Here is an 18,330-nt window from a genome sequence, read left to right on the forward strand (position 1 = left end):
TTCCACAAATGGAGGGACCTTCAGTTTTAAGCCGACTCCGAATGGCAGATATTTTTATGAGGAGCTTCTTCGTGGCAGAAATACACTCGGAGGTTTGTCATTGCCTGCCGAGGGGCGACCGCTATTAGAAAATGTTTTTCTTAATTTTGGTGTTTCACCGGGATTCGAACTGACGTTCTCTCTGTGAATTGCGAATGGCAGTCACGCACCAACACATTTGGCTACGGCGGCCGCCATGTGGAACAACATCAACAGGCGCACCACAAATAGGAAAAACACCCAAAAAGGGTGTACGCGCCAATTATATACATATATATATATATATATATACTTATGCACGTAATAAAAATAAATCACAAAAATGTTAAAAAGAACCAAAGGTATGTATTTCAATTTAAAACACTGCTCACCAAAATTCTTGCCCTCTCTGGAGGTCTTTCTTATCTCTTACTTGATCGTACTGAGCGCATAGAAAAAACGTTCATTAAAGATTATAAGAAATTAATCCACTGGGAAACTTTGATCGCAATGATCCAATTTTTTCCTTGTTGTGTGTCTTGTGGCTCCATCCAGTGACAAATCAAGATCGCCTATGTCTATTCCTTCAAAATCAGGGCACAGAAAATCTTCAGTCAGTTGCTTATAGCGATATGGATTGACAGTAGCAGCTCTTTCATTTGCATATTCGCAGAAAGCAGGCCAATCATTCTACCAGCCCATAAACCACAATCCAAAACCAAATTTTTCGAGATAATTTCTCTAAATTATGTGAACGTTTTGTGCTCCGGATCCGGCCATTTTGCTTGTCGACAAACCCATTACGGGTAATATGAGCTTCATCACTAAAGAAGATTGGCATGAAAAAAAACCAATTAATGAAATTTCTGCGTTGATTATAATATGTTGTGTTTAGTTCTTGTGTTAATTGAATTTTATAGGATGCAAATGCAAATTCTTGCGTAAAATCTGTCCAACAGTCGATTTATGAATGCTTAATTGCCGAGAACGTCGAGCTATCGATGTTGAAGCTTCTTCAGCAATACCTTGCGATACAGCAGCAATGTTCTCAACAGTACGTGCAGTTTCTGGTCTGCCAGTCCATTTTGTATTCTCAAGAGAATCAATTTCTTTAAATATTTTCACCAACCTTTGAATTATCGACTCCTTCCGATGATTATTTTCACTAGAAATATCAGGAATTTTGCGATCTACAACTTTCGTTATCAATTTCAATGATTTTAATGCATTGCTCCATAGTGCAAAATTGCACATCTGACTACTTGACAAATGTCAAAGATCATATGAAAAAAGGTACCGTCTAGGAATTATTTAGTAATTCACTCTAAGCGTCACTTTTGAAATGTCTTTTATTTCATCAAAATTAAATGGATTTGATACACTGCTGAAAATATTACTTTAAAGAAAATCAAAAAAATTCTGTACTAGTTGTTCAAAAGCGCAAATCAAATTCATTCCACCAATTCACACACCTATTTAGTTTCTATGTATTGCATTCCCACTCGCAGCACTCCTTTGTCTTTTCCATTTCACTATTCCCAAATAAACTTAAGGGACTTTCATTTCGTTTCATTGTTTTCTTCTTACAATCATCTTTCAATTTTCTCCTTGCTAGCTTACATTTTATGCCTTGACCACTTGGGAAATTTCACACTCGCTCCCCATGAATCCTGGCTAAACAGTATATCAGGCGGCAAGAAGCTTCAATATATAAAAAGGAAAATAAGGAAGCGAAGCCAAAACCAATATAACACATACTCAAAGTGTAGTGCTTTCCAAAAGCGGAATGTGATTTCATTTTCCCAATTTCGTTTGCTCCCTGCTTGGTGACCGCAATGCCCACCATCAGCAGCAGTCATCATAAATTCTTTGGTTTTAGTTGCTGTTAGTTTCTTGTTGGCATTCAACGCTGCTGTAATTCCCACAACTGGGACATTCGCATATTTGTTTTTAGTTATGCCCTTTATTGCATTTCCCCTTCCCCTTTCCCTGACCATTTGCCCTGAGCATTTGACTTTCGCCACTTTTATTTGTTTTTAAATTCCCAAATGCGCTCATCTACTACAATCGTACGTATGTATGTATTCGTATATGCCAACTTATTTTAGCTATTGGGGAAATGTTGCCAACATTCTGTGTCAGCGTGTCAACTTGAGTTTCCAAATTGGCGACTGCAGTCGTCTTTTAGGCATTCGCTTCCACCATAAAGTATTTTTTATTCTTGAAAATGGTCAGGAAGGCAAACAAATCAAGGGGTTTTGGGTAGTGAAAGTTAAGTGAAAGGCTAAAACGCTTCACTGGCATCCGCTTATGGTGACAATGCTGCGGGTCAACTTTCGCTGTAATGCTGCCCTGATTCTCACAAGTAAACAAGTGAGAGGGCAGTACTTAAAGTAAATGGTGGACGTTGAAGGGTACGCCGAAAGTTTACAATACTTTTTTGCGAAACAAAGGAAAGTATTATATTTCGTGTGGGTGGGTGAAAAATTTCAATGACATACATTGACATTTTTTGAGCTCTCGCAAGTTTTCTTAGTTGTGGGTTTACAATATTTTTTTTTTTCTGATAATTTTTCGTGTTTGCGACAAACTATAAAAGTTGTAAAATGTCGCTGAAGTATAAAGTGAAATTGGAACAAAGAAAGAAATGTTATCAACAGCTGGTTAAGTGAAAGTTCCGATACACGAATTAGCAAGGTTTTGGTCATATATGCATCCAAATAAAATAAAATAAATACATTTAGGTTAGGATAGATTAAATGTTTACTCAAAGAGGCGGCCCACTTGTGATACATTTGCAGAGGAAATAAGGCAGGGGAATGAATGGGGCAGAGTGTAAAAGAACGAGCTAGAAGGGCTTGCAGTCGAAAACCGAACCGAGACTGCGTTACGGTTGTGTTGATCGCTTAATGCTTAACGATGTTCAACAGGTGGCTGATATACAAAACTGCTATAACAACAGGCGTAACAAAGAAATGAGAGTCAGGGTGCGTAAATCTTAGCCTCGCGCAACAGAACAGCGAAGGAAAACGTGCTGAGATAATTCCACCTCATTCTGCAGACAGCTGATGCAAAAAGTACACGAAGTAGTGCCGAGTCTCACAGCTTGCATGCATCGCAGACGGTGTCCTGTAAGGGTAACCACAAAAATCGAGAGCTGAGACCTTATTAAGCTTAGTAGATGTCTTATGCAGCTCAGATGATTTTGTGGTCAGAAGGATCTCGCCACCTTACCAGTTTGCGTACTTGCCCAGCGTTCGTTCAAGGAAATCTCAAATCTCTCATTTCACAGGAAAGCTACCTCTCAAGTTTCCTGCCTAATCAGCTCATCCACCCTGCATTTTTCTGCCTTATCACTTTGACCAAGTATCCTGTCACTGTGTACCAATGTGGTGTTCAAGGCAACGAACTAAGTGATCGAATGTGCAGTCAGTCATCCCAGATCAACACAATAAAATAGGTATAAAATGCACCTGATTAATACGTTCGCTTTGATCATTGATCGATGCCTAAAAACCGCTGAACAAGCTATTCAATCCTTTTACAGAGTGCGGCACTCGAAGTGTAACCAATTAAAAAGGCCTTACGTTTAGTTTGGAAAAATACTTTTATTCAATTCAAAGTAAAAAATATGTGAAAATAATACGAAATTAAGAATCAATTTACTTTTGCTCGATATGACCAACTTTTGCCTTGACTATGGCCTTGAGATGGCCCAGAAACGAATTGCAAGCTGCCCGAATGTAACTTGCAGGTATTTTGCCCCACTCGCGGACAATGGCTTTTTTCAGCGCCTCCAGCCCGTTGAATCTTTTAGTTCCGATCTTGCTCTCCAAAATGGTCCAAAGAGAATAATCTATCGGATTCGCATCTGGTGAATTTGAGAGCCATTGTGTGGACGTTATGAAGTTCGAAAGGTTGTTTGTTTTGCCATTCTTGGTTCACTCGAGCTTTGTGAGACGGTGCTGGATCCTGTTGAAACGCCGATGATCCGCCAACGAAATGTTTGTCTGCCCACGGTTTCAAAGCAACCTCGAGTATACTTTTCCGTTAATATTTCACATTTACCTTGACGCCAGGCTCGATGAAAACGATTAGAGAGCTTCCATCTGCAGTTGCAGCGGCCCAAACCCTTAACTGTGGCAGGTGCTGCGTCCTGGTGGCCAATGATGACTCAAATTCTAAACTCTCTTGAAAACTTCTCTTGTCAGATAACACAATGTTCGAACGGAATGTCCGGAAATTTACCACTTTTGGCCAAGCGAAGCAACTCCTTCGCTCTATCAAGTCTGACTTGTTGCTGCTTTAATGTGAGATCATGCGCCTTTTAGATTTTGTAAGGCTTATTTTTGAGATCAGTTTTCAGTCTGCGGCGGATGCTATGGTCAGATATTTTCAGTTCTTTTGCCATTTGATTGGCACTTCACCGGGGATGTCGCTCAAGTCGCTTCTTCTCTTTGGAACCATTTCACGTGACGTTGCAGTCTTTTGATGATCACCACTATGACGTTTCGCGCTGCTACCTGTATCACTATAACGAGTAATGGTGCGATAGACGAAAACTTTATTATTAGCTGCACAAGCGGTCTGAAGTTGGTTACACTTCGAGTTCCGAACCCTGTAGTACTTCGAAGTAAGTAGGCCTAATTTATGAAGAGAATTTTGAGAGTCTAGTCGTGCTGGAGCATATAATTAGATTACTATGATTTATGAATATGTAGGCAAAGGTTTAAGGAAATCTTCTATTGAGTTTCACAAGCGAATTCAATGGCTATCGAAGGGACTCTTGATAAAATAACAGCTTGCCTTACCTAAGATGGGCTAACCCAATTCACCTCATCACCAAAATTGTAGGATGTATAGGTGTACACTCATGGGAAGATTGTATACTGTCGTAAGCCCTTGGAAAATTCGATCAGTTTTCATCTAAATTTAGAGTTTTTAGTCTAAATTCATAGATGAAAATTTGTTAAATTTTTCCAAGTTTTGTGTAAAGTTTGATTGATGAATTTATGAATAACCAAAATGAAAAAAAAAAATATAAAAAAAAAAATTATCTCGAAAAACGTTGAAAATATAAAAGAAAAAATCATCTTGCATGCAGTTTTTCTCGCCACTTTAAATATTTTTCATTTATAAGGTAAACTATATAAATAATTATACCAGTTTTAAGCTTTCTGCAGTGGAAATTTGGATATTGTCTTTTAAAAATCCCCAACTTCTTATTAGACCAAATTTTCTTATTAAGCCAAGTTTTAAAACGGCAGTAGTCATCGAACTCGGAATAATCCAATAAGAACTATGAGCGGCTACTACTTTAAATTATATTTATTTTTAATATAATATTAAATTTTATAAATTTAAGTTAATAATTCTCAGCTATAAATTGAAAAACAAAAATTTAACCCATACATTTATAAAAGAAAAAAAGACTGAGTGCAATAGAAAAGTACAGCACTTTTGCTTTTAGAAAAAGCTGCTTCACGTCATGTCACTCACATTTAAATATAAAATCAAATATGCATTAGCGAATGAATCATCTGGAGGCACTCAAAAAGCCACAAATGACAGTGAAGTGATGGTGCACAGAAAGCGCGCTACGCTGCGCTACTCCATTTAAGTAGTGAGTTGGTACTAAATAACTACATTATCACCTCACACACACACACCCACACACATTCACACTTGGGAGCATATTTTGAAAGCACATCAAACTTGTTGAATGGGTTGAAGTATGAAGCATACTTGAAGGCGCCGTTTGAAATAGGCGCACAAATGTTGTATAATTTTCAAATACATCCACACATACTCGTAGACATAATGCTACACAAGTAATTTCGCGTGCATGTTACATTCACTGAAGCGCAACAACACAAATCCTTTGAATATCAGTTTCGCAGCCATGATAAGGTTATTTCCCACCCGCCCCCTTCCAGATTGTCAGCTTAAACACATGAGCGTTGCTGCAAAACATATTTTTTACGTGAGTCGCATTTAATGGCATTTAGCATACAATTTACACCATCAAAGCTAGCAAATGGGAGGAAGGGGGAGAAATCTAGGTAAAAAGTGGGTAAATTCGCGAAAACAATTTTCAATGCCGCGCTGTGCAATCAGTGATGCATGTCAGGAACACAAATCTACACTTTGAGTCAGGTAATTTTTTTTTGTTTTTTTGTGTTCGACCTGTCAGTTACACAGTTGAGCGATTGTTATGCTTCTTTCTTTGTTGATATGTCTTTATTGTTGTTGTTGGTTGTGCACAATTGAAATGTTATCCAGCACAGTGTAACGTGAAGAGACTAATAAAGGTGAACGTTTTCCACAGCTTACTTTTAGTTGCATGGTAATCATGAGCTTCGATTGCATGGAGTTTGGAATTACTAGGTCATAATTTGAAATTTTTGTATTAAAAATACTCAAAAAACTGTTTTAGATATAGCAATACTGTAAACACGCTTTACGGCTCCGAATGCAGAAGGTCGCTTTCGCTTATCCAACAACTCAACACCACACTTTGTTGGGTCACGGGCGCTCTGGAGGGGAGGGTGGATGAAAGAGTGGCTGAGTGTGCAGGGAAGGGCTCTGAACTGAACCGTCAGCGAGTGGTAAAGGGCCTTAACATTCCTCTAAACAAACTGTACACCGCGATTGACTTGAGCGTAATCGCGGAAACCAGTACAAGGTGGTCTGTGATTAAAAACTGTAGGGACTCAAAAGCGCTCTGGCTCAAACTGAATCTTAAAAGGATAAAATATTTGCTTGGATTAAACAAATGAACTACCAGCGTCGACACAGGTGTTGTAACGAGTCACTGCACAATTGGCACCATAGCCAGTCAAATGGGCGCACCTGACACTGACTTCTGCAGTAGTTGCAGATATGAAGAGCAAACTGAATATCCTGCACTTCAAAGAAGACATGCCAAATATTTTGGCGATTATTTCTTCAAAGGCCTGGGAAATTTGCAAAATGGCTCACTGGAGGGACTACTTTCCTTCTTAAAAAGATCCAAGTGGTTTAAGCAACTTAGTTGGAGGAATTAAATCAAATACAGGTATCACAATAAGCCTCAGAGCCACCGAGTATCTTTGGCTTAGACAAGCAACCTGTCTAACCTAACCTTTTCGGCTGCTACTCTACCTATGAAGTGCGGTGCTTATTGTTAAGCCTAAAATCATTGCAGAAGAGCAGAATAATCTTGCCTTTGACCTCCATTTTCGATTTGATCCGTAGTGCTGTTGCCTGTCGCCTACTTCTTGACAGAATATACTGAAAAAAATGTTTCATGTTCAAAAGATCGCTTACTGAATCTCGAATATTTATTACAAATATTTTATTTGCACTTTCTGTTTGTTAATGCCAATTAATCTTAAAACATGTCTACTTAGCCTATAAGAATTAAATTTATTCATTGGCTTAGTAAAAAAAAAAGTAAACTCAACATTCCATTCAAATCAAATCAAGATGTCGCTCTCGAACTAATTCACAAGAAAAGCGTAAAAGTCAACCAATTAGTAAGGTTACCTGCTTTAAGAATAGGTAAATAGTTGGCTATGAAATGTATTTTATGTCGGTGGACATAATATTCTGATGCTATCATGGGTCGCGGAGCACGTGGGTAACGAGATCACTGACTCTTTAACTAGGACGGGCTCTGAGGTTAACTTCTTTAGCCCGGAGTCCGATTTGCCACTTCCTTCTGCAGCCATCAAACTCACGGTTAGCAAACGGATTACTTTAACTCACAAGCGAGCTTGGCAGGCTGAGAGAGGCTGTAGATGAGCAAAATTGATTTTACCTGTCAGACTCTCCTGTTATTAAACATGAGAGACTGTAGGCGGCTGGCTGGACTGGTGAGGAGCCCATTTCGCTGCGCGAATCAAGCTTTAGGTCTTTGACAGTGATGTGTTAAGAAGCGACCACCTTGGCTCTTGGAGATCAGGTAGATAGTTTGTCCGTGCAAAGTTAGAGATATAGGAAGAACTACTGGAATGCTTCGATGTGGAAGAACACACACCAAGTTTCAGCAAGATTGGTTAATTCCTATGCGTTTGACTTTCGTTTGAATCGAAGAAGTCGAGTGAGTTTTCTTTTCCATCACAAAAAAGCACCAGCTCACGGTTCAGCAGGAGTGATCACAAAATGAACGGAAATGGGGTTCCAACTCATTTCACTTACATCCTACTTATTCTACAGCCTTTTTTGGATCTCTCGGACCACTACTTTTCCCCCAAATTGCAGAAATGGCTGGGAGGAAAAAGATTGTATTCTTCAGTAGAATCCAGAAACGATAGGCTATTTTTCAGACTTGGACAGATCTTAATATTTGGAAGGTACAAAGTGTGTAAGCTTAAAAGTAGACTATCTCGTAAAATAAAATAGGTTTACCCCAAGCAATTAAGTAGTTTTTAGTTTCAGGGACTTTTCAAATGATTCTCGTAAATTTGTTTTCATCCCTATCACAAATTTCTGTGTGAAAGTTCGCTGGCATTAAATTATTCTTAAAGATTTTATGCAACTCTTCGCCTAAGGATATACGAACAAGTGATGTAGGCTTTCTTTAATTTCGACGAAAAATTTGTCTTCTTAACCTTAGCAATACAAACAACAATACCAAATTTCAGATCTGCTCATTTGCCCATTTTTGCCCATTTTTGCCCATTAATCGCACAGTCTCGCTGCACTGTGTCTCAATGGGAGCGAAATAGGTGTATGAATACACAATGACACAAATATGCTAGTACACACCCATACAAACTTGGACAGGTGTGCTAAATCAATTTCACATACAAGCGCGTTAGCAGCGGCACAGAGAGGGATGGCTGATTTCGGTTAAGTCTTTGCGTATTCGCAAATTAAATGGCATTTTGTATTTTATACGCGCTGCGTGTTCGATTTTACTTTCCGTCTTTTTTTTTGTTGTTTTGACTTTTCTGCTTTTAGTTTCAGCGTAGAACATTTTTGTACTCCTCCTGCAAACGGCGCCTTCTTGGTACGGTATTTTGTTACCGAAATCGGCAATCGCTTTCGGTCTACTTCAAAGCAGCAAACACTTCACGTTGTAATCGTTCGCTTCGTTGTTTCGCTCTTTCTCTTTGTCTACAGCCTACCTTTGAGTAGTAAAAATGCCATGGTTTTGTTTTGTGTGTACGTGTGGGTGTGGGTGTGTGTGTGAGTGCTCGTTGGCATCAATGTCAACAACAGCTCCGGTCTACACGCATCGCTAACGTAATGCAGCCTGCCGGTTGATGGAGTCTTTGCTCACTGCCGTTTTATCTTGCGCTTCAAACACATATTTAAACACCAATACTCTCACATAAACAAACATAAAAAATCACCTACTCACGCACTGCGCACATCTCTGACATGTATTTCCTTCACATCCACTTTTCCTCATTGCTTGTTTGACCTTTCAATTCCACGAAATTTTCTTGTTATATGCTGCTTAGGCCTCCTATGCAGGTACACACACGCACACACACACACGTGCAAGCAATTTGTTTGACATTTCTTTTTTTTGGCATTTGTTGCCTTTGGCTTTCGTGGAAATACCAAAGCAAGACTTTTGATTTCGTTACCTTAACTTTTCAGCTCTCCATTCTTCTTCATTTTTGTTTATTTTACTCCACCATTTGGCTTTTACTCAAACTCAAATGCCTTTGTTATTGCTGACATACAACTTACATCGCTGCGCATAAGAGTTTTTGGAATTGGAAACATTTGATTAACATGTTATTGTACTTATCCTGGAAAATCTTTCCTTGCTAAAGTTAGCAGATTTTGCTCCTTCTTTTATTTGAAATTTCGAGAGTCTTTGTTGTGTATGCTGATATATGATTAAGGTTTTAAGCTGACACAGATCAATTTAAACTCTATTTTTTACTGGAATTATAGGATTTTTGCATTGGGATTGCAAAGTATTTGATAGCATTATTAGATACGATGGTCTTATAAGATGATTTAATTAAGCTGATTTATTTGAAAATTTAAAAGTCTTTGACATAGAAAACGGAGAGCATACATTTTTCATGAATGTTCTTGGCTCATTTTGGACTAGTGTAATTTGGCACACAACAGACTTAATCGCACACAGAATTTTTTTGTTTTAACTTTTCCTTTATGATTACTAATATAATTTCTCTTTACTTTTCTCCTATTTTATTAGCAATAGGAAATACCACCTTCATCGAAAAAATTCCGAAACATCCGCCAGGTGACGCCGTAGGTCAATTGATTCGAGTTTTGTTTTTTCTGGTTAAGTTCCCAAATCTGTTAGTAATACTTCTACAGGATACAACCCATGGGGTGAGTGTTGTGCCTTTGCTAGAGCAAGGCTACGAGTTTTGGGTTTCGATGTCATGAGAATGAGTAATATTCATTCCCTAAAACTGGAGGATATTTACAGATTTGCCAAAGAATCTGGAAAATTCTGACAGGACTAACTATCTCTTTCTCTGACACTTTTCTCCTTCCCTCCTTTACTATCCACCCCCTTTCCAGAGCTTTAAATACAATGGGCTTTTAGCCTGGTGCTCCTTGGCTCGACCTTTTCAAATTTCAATTTCAATTTCAATACTTCTACATAAATTTTATCGCCAGTGCTTGACATTTGTAAAAGTTACGCCGTCTTGAAAACCTTAGAAATGTTAGGCAGCTGTTTCGGTAATGATACTCTAGAGAAAATAGACGCTTACGCATGTTCGCTTCAGCAGATATCGCGAGTTCATTGAGGATGAAGTACATAGTGGTTGGCCATCGTCATCGAAAACTAATGAAAGCAACACTAGAGTAAATGAAAAGTAGATAAAGCAACGCATATTCACCATCAGAGAGCTGGCAGAGGAATTGAGTATCGTTTCCGCGACAGTCGGTTCTACGATACCGAAACGACCCGGATTTATATCCGGCCAATGACTGTGACTCCAGCAGTATTCCGCATATGTACATATGGGGAATGTTTATGCTGCTACAACAACAACAGAGAATTGAACATTGCTTACATAGTAGCCACGTACTTAAAGACAGGATGATCTGCGACAGTCGGTCGGACATGACAGGTAACATCGGTCTTGTCCATCTACAGCCTCTCTCAGCCTGCCAAATGCGCTGGTGGATTGAAGTAACGCGTTTGCTAACCGTGGCTTCGTTGTATGCCGAAGGGAGTGGCAGAACGGGCTCCGAACCAAAGAAGTTGGCCTCAGAGTCCATCCTAGCTAAAGAGTCAGAGGTCTTATTACCCGCTATATCCACGTGTTCCGGGACCCATGTTAGCATCAGGCTATTTTGTCTACCGACATAGTTCAGAATGGATTTACGGGACTCACCTACCCTTGAAGTGGTTTGGAGGCTTGTCTAAGGCCATGAGCGCAGCTTTTCTGAGGCTCCAGACACATACAGAACTGCCCCTCCATCTATTTTCCACAACAAAGTTCATTCCTTCTTGAACAGCATATAGCTCCGCATGAAACACAGATGCGCACATTCCAAGAGTAAGGTGTAGTTTTGTCCGGCTGGATTCCTCGTAGACACCAGAGCCGGAACCGCGCTCGGACCTGGACCCATCGTCGAAAATGCGGAAACAGGGTTTGCTGGGCTCATTTTCAGAGTTTGTATACAATTGAGACTCTGGCAGCACCACATTGAGTCAAAGAGCATGGAGAGGATCGTTGGACCGAAATACATGTCTCCCCTGTTGTGCAATGTTGGACAGGGGCCTTCAAGCCCTCTCCTTGGATGAAAACATTAAGTGGTGGTAGACTAATCACAACATCTAATGCGGTGCCTAAGATAGTCGGAAAAGTTTTTGTTCAATAGAAACTACAATGCGTTAGAGAAAACCACTTAGCAGCATTAAAGTTATGAAATCTGTACATTCTGCTCTCAATCAAAAGCTCTTAAATAAAAGACTTAATGTGTTAAATTTAAGAACTTCGGCTCGACAAAATACCTATAGAAAGTACACAAGCAAAACATCATCAGAATTAAGAGAGCAGTGGAGAGTTGACAATAAATGGCAAAACAAAAATTTGTGCAATAACTAAACCTTCATATGCCAAAAAAGCTTGTGTAAAGAGCATAAAATAGATCTTTGTGCCTCATGTGCAAAATGAAGTTTAAAACTTATAAAACTGAGTTTTTATTTTAATAAAATAAGCAAGCATTCAAAATAATAAATAAATATTTCGAATAAAAAATTGCATTTTTATTATATGGTTTTGGGTATATTTGCGATATGTAAGTTTAAATGTGCGCAGGATGTATATGCCGTCCTGCAAATAAAAATGTTATTTTGGGTTAAAAAAGCAGAGGGTAAGCCAGTAAGTCTTAGACCACTAACGAGCTCAAGGCCATTATTCATAAGAAAATCAAAGTTATATCACTCAAGGTGCTTGAAGAAGTAGTGGAAAATACATTAATTGCCATTATATTCAAAACTAGTCCGAATAAATATCAAAATACCAAATTAAATAAAGTCGAAAACACTCACCGTAGAAAAGATGGCATTTCAATGGAATCCTCAAGCCGCCACGTGTCTGCCCGCGAGGGTCCTTCCATCGCCACCTAAAGCAAATCAGACACATAGCGGCTGACAGAAATCATTGCAGAACATTTGCTTCTGCCCTATGTTCCGGCTTGGAACGACATAATATGAATTATGATATTTTTCTTAAATAGTTATATACAAATAAGAGTTATATCGATTACATATTTATATATTTATGTATATATATATATCATTGACGTGTACACTCATTTTGGGTGTTTGACCGAGCTCCTGCTTCTATTTGTGGCATGCGTCTTGATGTTGTTCCACAAATGGAGGGACCTACATTTTCAAACCGACTACGAAAAGCAGATATTTTTTTATGGGGAGCTTTTTTCATGACAGAAATACACTCGTAGCTTTGCCATTGCCTGCCGAGGGGTGACCGCTATTAGAAAACACTTTTTCTTCATTTTGGTCCTTCACCGAGATTCGAACCAGTGAATTCCGAATGGTAGTCACGCACCAACCCATTCGGCTACGGCGGCCACCAGGAAGTCGATTACATTTTTAAATTTTCCATCCAGTTATTTTTGCTCAACATTTATCTCAGTTATATAATATTACGTACTCTTACCGATGTTAGTAAAATAAATATTTTAGTAGCTTTTTATTTGGAAATTATAGTCATCCGCTCATCCACTGTCTGGTAGCTCAAAACTTTTTGTTGCAGTTCATCATATCAACTATTCCAGCCTCTCTATTAACTGGAAATGTTTCAATAACTTCGTAATCGATTTTACCAGTCTTCGTGTTTCTTTTTAATTGTTCTCGTAACTGTGCTTACGTAAAGTGGCATGCACGCAACAACAACCACTTTGTGGCATCACATACAGCTCATCACTTATTCATCGCTGCGTGTGAGAACTAATCAGATTTATATGCCGTACGCGTAATATCTTTACGAGAATATTTCAGTGCACACTAGGCGAAATGTGCGTGCCGATGTACTTAGGGCGAACAAAGATACAAAAAAAGGGAAGCAAAGGCGTAAATAACAGCAAATGTAAGTTGTCGAATATATAGAGAGTTTATGTTATTGATAGCGCTAAAGATTTTATTTACATTATTAAGCACCGATTCAAGTATCGACAAAGGAGAATAAGGTGGTTTAATTTAGGGAAGAGAAGAAAAATAATAGGTCTATTTATAAGTTCGTGCGGTTTTACAACAGATGGCGTAACTTGATTATTATTCCATCGATCCACATTTCCAAACATTCATTGGAGAGCTACTGTCGTAAGGCACAAACGTCAGTATAAGTTTTTTATTTGAAGCGTAAACAACAATATTTTTACCACACTTGAAAATGTCGAATTTCGTGCCAAATAATGTGTTTTTGCGGGGAATTCTTCTTCATTATTTTAATATGAAGAAAAAAGCAGCCGAAAGTCATCGTATCTTGGTGGAAGTTTATGGTGAGCATGCTCTATCTGGGCGAACGTGCCAGAAGTGGTTTGCACGCTTTAAAAGTGGTGATTTTGGCTTGGAAGACGAAGAACGCGAGGGTGCGCCGCCAAAGTTCATGGATACCGAATTGGAGGAATTGCTCGATCAAGATCCGGCTCAAACGCAAGAAGAGGTTGCAAAAACTTTGGGAGTTGATCAATCAACCATTTCCAAACGTTTAAAAGCCATGGGAATGATCCGAAAGGTAGGCCATTGGGTGCCGTATGAATTGAAGCCAAGAGACGTTGAACGCCGTTTTATGGCATGCGAACAACTGCTTCAACGGCACAAAAGAAAGGGTTTTTTGCATCGAATTGTGACTGGCGATGAAAAGTGGGTCCATTACGACAATCCAAAACGTCGGGCAACGTATGGATACCCTGGCCATGCTTCAACATCGACGTCGGCGCAGAATATTCATGGCCTGAAGGTTATGCTGTGTATCTGGTGGGACCAGCTGGGTGTTGTGTATTATGAGCTACTGAAACCGAATGAAACGATTACGGGGGATGTCTACCGACGACAATTGATGCGTTTGAGCCGAGCACTGTGAGAAAAACGGCCGCAATACGCCGATAGACACGACAAAGTTATTTTGCAACATGACAATGCTCGGCCACATGTTGCACAAGTGGTCAAAACATACTTAGAAACGCTCAAATGGGATGTCCTACCCCACCCGCTGTATAGTCCAGACCTTGCGCCATCCGATTACTATCTCTTCCGATCGATGCAACATGGCCTGGCTGACCAGCACTTCCGTAATTACGATGAAGTCAAAAAATGGATCGATTCGTGGATTGCGGCAAAACCGACCGAATTTTTCACAAAGGGAATCCGTGAATTGCCAGAAAGATGGGGAAAAGTAGTAGTAAGCGATGGACAATATTTTGAATATTAAATTTGTAACCGTTTTACGTCAATAAAGTTTCAAATTTCGAAAAAAAACCGCACGAACTTATTCATAGTCCTATTATAAAGCGAATCATAAGAGCTTATGATAGATAAAGAGAGTTCGCAGAAACCCTTGGTGAGACAAATATTTATTTAATTAATTGCTAGAATCTTAATTATAATACATTTTGACTGGGCTGTTTTAACTTAGTTTCTCCGCAATAAGCTAAAAGAAAATTTGCAGAAATTCACTTGTTTTGAGGTAAAGTGGTTTTGAGGTTACTAAAGACATTTATCTACGGGTACGAGTCTAGGTTAATATATCATTTTTCTTCTTTATTACAACTACGTACTATCCTAAATATGTTACATTCGACACTGTTTGCTATACGGGAGTTTCCTTCAGGTATTGTAGCATGAATTGCTACTTTTCACACCATTTGATGCAAATAATTCTTAGAGGGAATATTTTTAAATAATTCCTTAGAAATGCATTTATGTGTGGGCATACCCTTAATACTGTATTTTGACCACAGCAGCGTTTAGCGCCAGTCCTACTAAAGCGCTTAACGTACTAACACCATTAACTTAGACATTAAAACAATCGCTACCCGCGACGCGGTGAGACTCAGGGCCATAGGAAGCTGGACAATAAGATCGTACGGTTACAGAAAGATCCTCCTACAGGGACCCTCGCTGCTCAAAAACAGATCAGAGTTCAAAATTCTCCACCTTAACTTCAAGAAAGACTTTACGGTATGTTTTCCGCCGATAGCCGCATGGAGAAAAGGGAAGGTGATTGGTAGATTCGACATTGAAATTTTCACTGACGGCTCTAAGATGAACTGTGGTGTTGGAGCTCGCCTCTATACGCAGCCACTCAACATACCCAAATCAATTCGACTTCCTGACTGTGCCAGCGTGTTCCAGGCAGAACTATTAGAAGGAGAATTCAGAGAAGCAAGCAAATCACTAAAACACTACAGAAATGGTGCAAGCGTAGCTATCTTTAGATAGTCTAGCACCATCGGGCGCGTGCCAGGTGGCGGATAGGGAAGCCCTGGCATCATAATAGTGGCCTTCCCAGCTGGGTTAGGTTCCAGCACTCGTGTGATGACTCAAAGCTGGCATAGAATCAGGGTGCCATCCGCGAACCAAACTGATTAGGGAGGAGTCCCGAACAAAAACCGAAAAGGTAATGGAAAACGATGGATTAATTACTCCGGGTAGAACCGACACAAGTGGCAATCCAGCCGCTTCGGTGGCAGGGGCATGGATTCTGAAGGCCACAACCATTACACAAGTCTCTCAGCTCTATGAGTGAAAGCGGAGGAGACGGGGTTGCTATCGCAATGTCCACTTCTTCAGAGACGGAGAAGCGTTTCCCGGTTTCGGAGGACCTGAGTTGGGAGGCTGCTTCAGTGGCGGCACGACCTCCCAAAGAAGCCGGGAAATCGAAGAGCGTTGCAAGAAGGGAAAGGAGAAAGCGGCGGACAAGGCTCATGCAGGAGAAATCCTCTTGCGGCTCTGACGGTCATTCTGCGTCTGTGTCCTCCAAAAGGTCTCGATCGGCGGAAGCCAAGGGGTCCTCGGTAGACACTAGCGCTCCCAAATTGTCTCGCTCTAGACGTAAGCGGCCCCAAGGTACGAGCGTCATAACGGCGCCAGTCAATGTGGCGGGCGATGGTTCTGCTGAGCCGCGGTCTAACCGCCGGCTCGACAACAAGTCCAACCCTGCTGTCTGCTCGGCGAAAATTTCGTCAGTGGGGGATGGCGGGCTGGATCTTCGCCTGAGCATATCCAAAGTGTGCGCAAGGATATGCTCTAAACTGGAGGTAGTAAAGGACATTTGCATTCTTCTAAGCAAACTGTACACTGCGATTGACTTGGAACTACAAACAGTAGTGTTTCCAAAGCGCATTGGCCAAAACTGTAACTTAAAAGGACAAAATGTATGCTTGGATTCTAACCCACAAGCAAAACTGATGTTATCGGTCATGTCCAACCGACTGTCGCAGTTTCTCCTGTCACTAAGCAGAGAGGACTGTAGGAGGTTGGTTGGACTAATAACGGGCCACTTTTTATGGGGAAAACATATGGAGGCATCTCAGACAGTGCACTCTGCCTAGCATGTGGAGAGGAAGATGATACGGCGGACCACTCTTTTTGCGTCTTCCACGTCCTCGTTCGAATCAGGCTTGAGGTCTTTGGCACTGAAGTGTTAAGAAGCAACCACCTTGGCTCCTTAGCACCACAAGATCTACTCAGATTTCTTCGGATATCGAGTAGACTTAAAGAAGCAAATTAAAAAGAGAATCCCAGTGCATTACAATGGACTTAATTGTGCCTGAGTACTGTACTTGGTAGTCTGTCTCAACAAAAAAAAAAAAAAATGATTGGATTCAAAAGATCAAATGCCACCATCCTCACAGGTGTTAAAACGGGTTACTGCACTACTGGCACCCTAGACAATGACTTCTGAAGTAGTTGCGGAGATGAAGAACAAATTGAGTCGGTTCAACACCTCCTCTGTGAATGTCCTGCACTTCAAAGAAGCCGTGCCAAATACCTTGCCTGAAGGGGCTGGTTACCTTCTTAAGGAGATCTACATAAGTGGTTTTAACAACTTATTTAAGGTATGGAAATCAAATGTAGGCATCACAATCGGCTTTAGGATCACCAAGTGAAAAAAAAAACAAAAATAAGAACAAAACATCACACGGGAACAGTGGTAGAAAACTGCGCTAGTCGCTAATTAGGACAGTTTCAGTGAAAATACTCAATACCATGAACAGCAAAAACAACAACATATCTTTTTATATACTTACTCTCGTTAACTCTTTGCACTATTCGAAATTATTTAAGTAACTCTAATGCATTGAGCCCTAGGATCTTCCTAGGAAACTACACGTAAAGCAATAAAATCACCTTTTATGAACAAACCTGAAAATATAGGAAATACGAAAACTATTATGCATTATTGCCTTTGTATACTTGCAGCCTCTATCAGAAAGAAGTATAGGAGAAGGTGTGCTTGCATAGAAAATTGCAAAACCATATAAATAAAACTGGTTGTGCAAAAGTATAACTTAAGGCGTTATGCCCATCTAGCTAAAACTAATTTACTTACACGTATGTGTGGCTGTGTGTATGAATGCACGTGTGAATAGGTAACCACAATTAGTACAAATTCCTGCCCGTAAGTCTGTAGAAATGTTCACTTAGCCACCGGCCACTCCGTGCTGAATTACTGAATTAAGTAAGGGAGGAGAAAATTTAAGTTGGAACTTTACATACACTATAGGTACATGTATATATATGTGTGTATCAACTACATACACCGCTCAATATACATTGTAGTAGTGCTAAAATGATTATATTATTGCTTTGTTGTTGCAGCAAAGTATTTTTGGTCATATCCG

The 18,330-nt window shown here is 39.9% G+C and overlaps 1 protein-coding gene across 2 annotated transcripts in view; it reads right to left on the bottom strand.

Moving 5' to 3' along the window:
- The window catches only part of LOC128865372 (chaoptin), a 186,177-nt gene extending 168,049 nt beyond the window's left edge, over positions 1-18,128 (bottom strand). For both annotated transcript variants that reach the window (XM_054105679.1, XM_054105678.1), the window contains exon 1: positions 18,039-18,128. The gene's annotated coding sequence lies outside the window, so the exon portion shown is untranslated. The remainder of the gene's footprint in view (positions 1-18,038) is intronic.
- Positions 18,129-18,330: the final 202 nt, after the last annotated feature.

Source organism: Anastrepha ludens, chromosome 5 (assembly GCF_028408465.1).
Source record: "Anastrepha ludens isolate Willacy chromosome 5, idAnaLude1.1, whole genome shotgun sequence".
NCBI classification, from domain to species: Eukaryota; Metazoa; Arthropoda; class Insecta; order Diptera; family Tephritidae; genus Anastrepha; species Anastrepha ludens.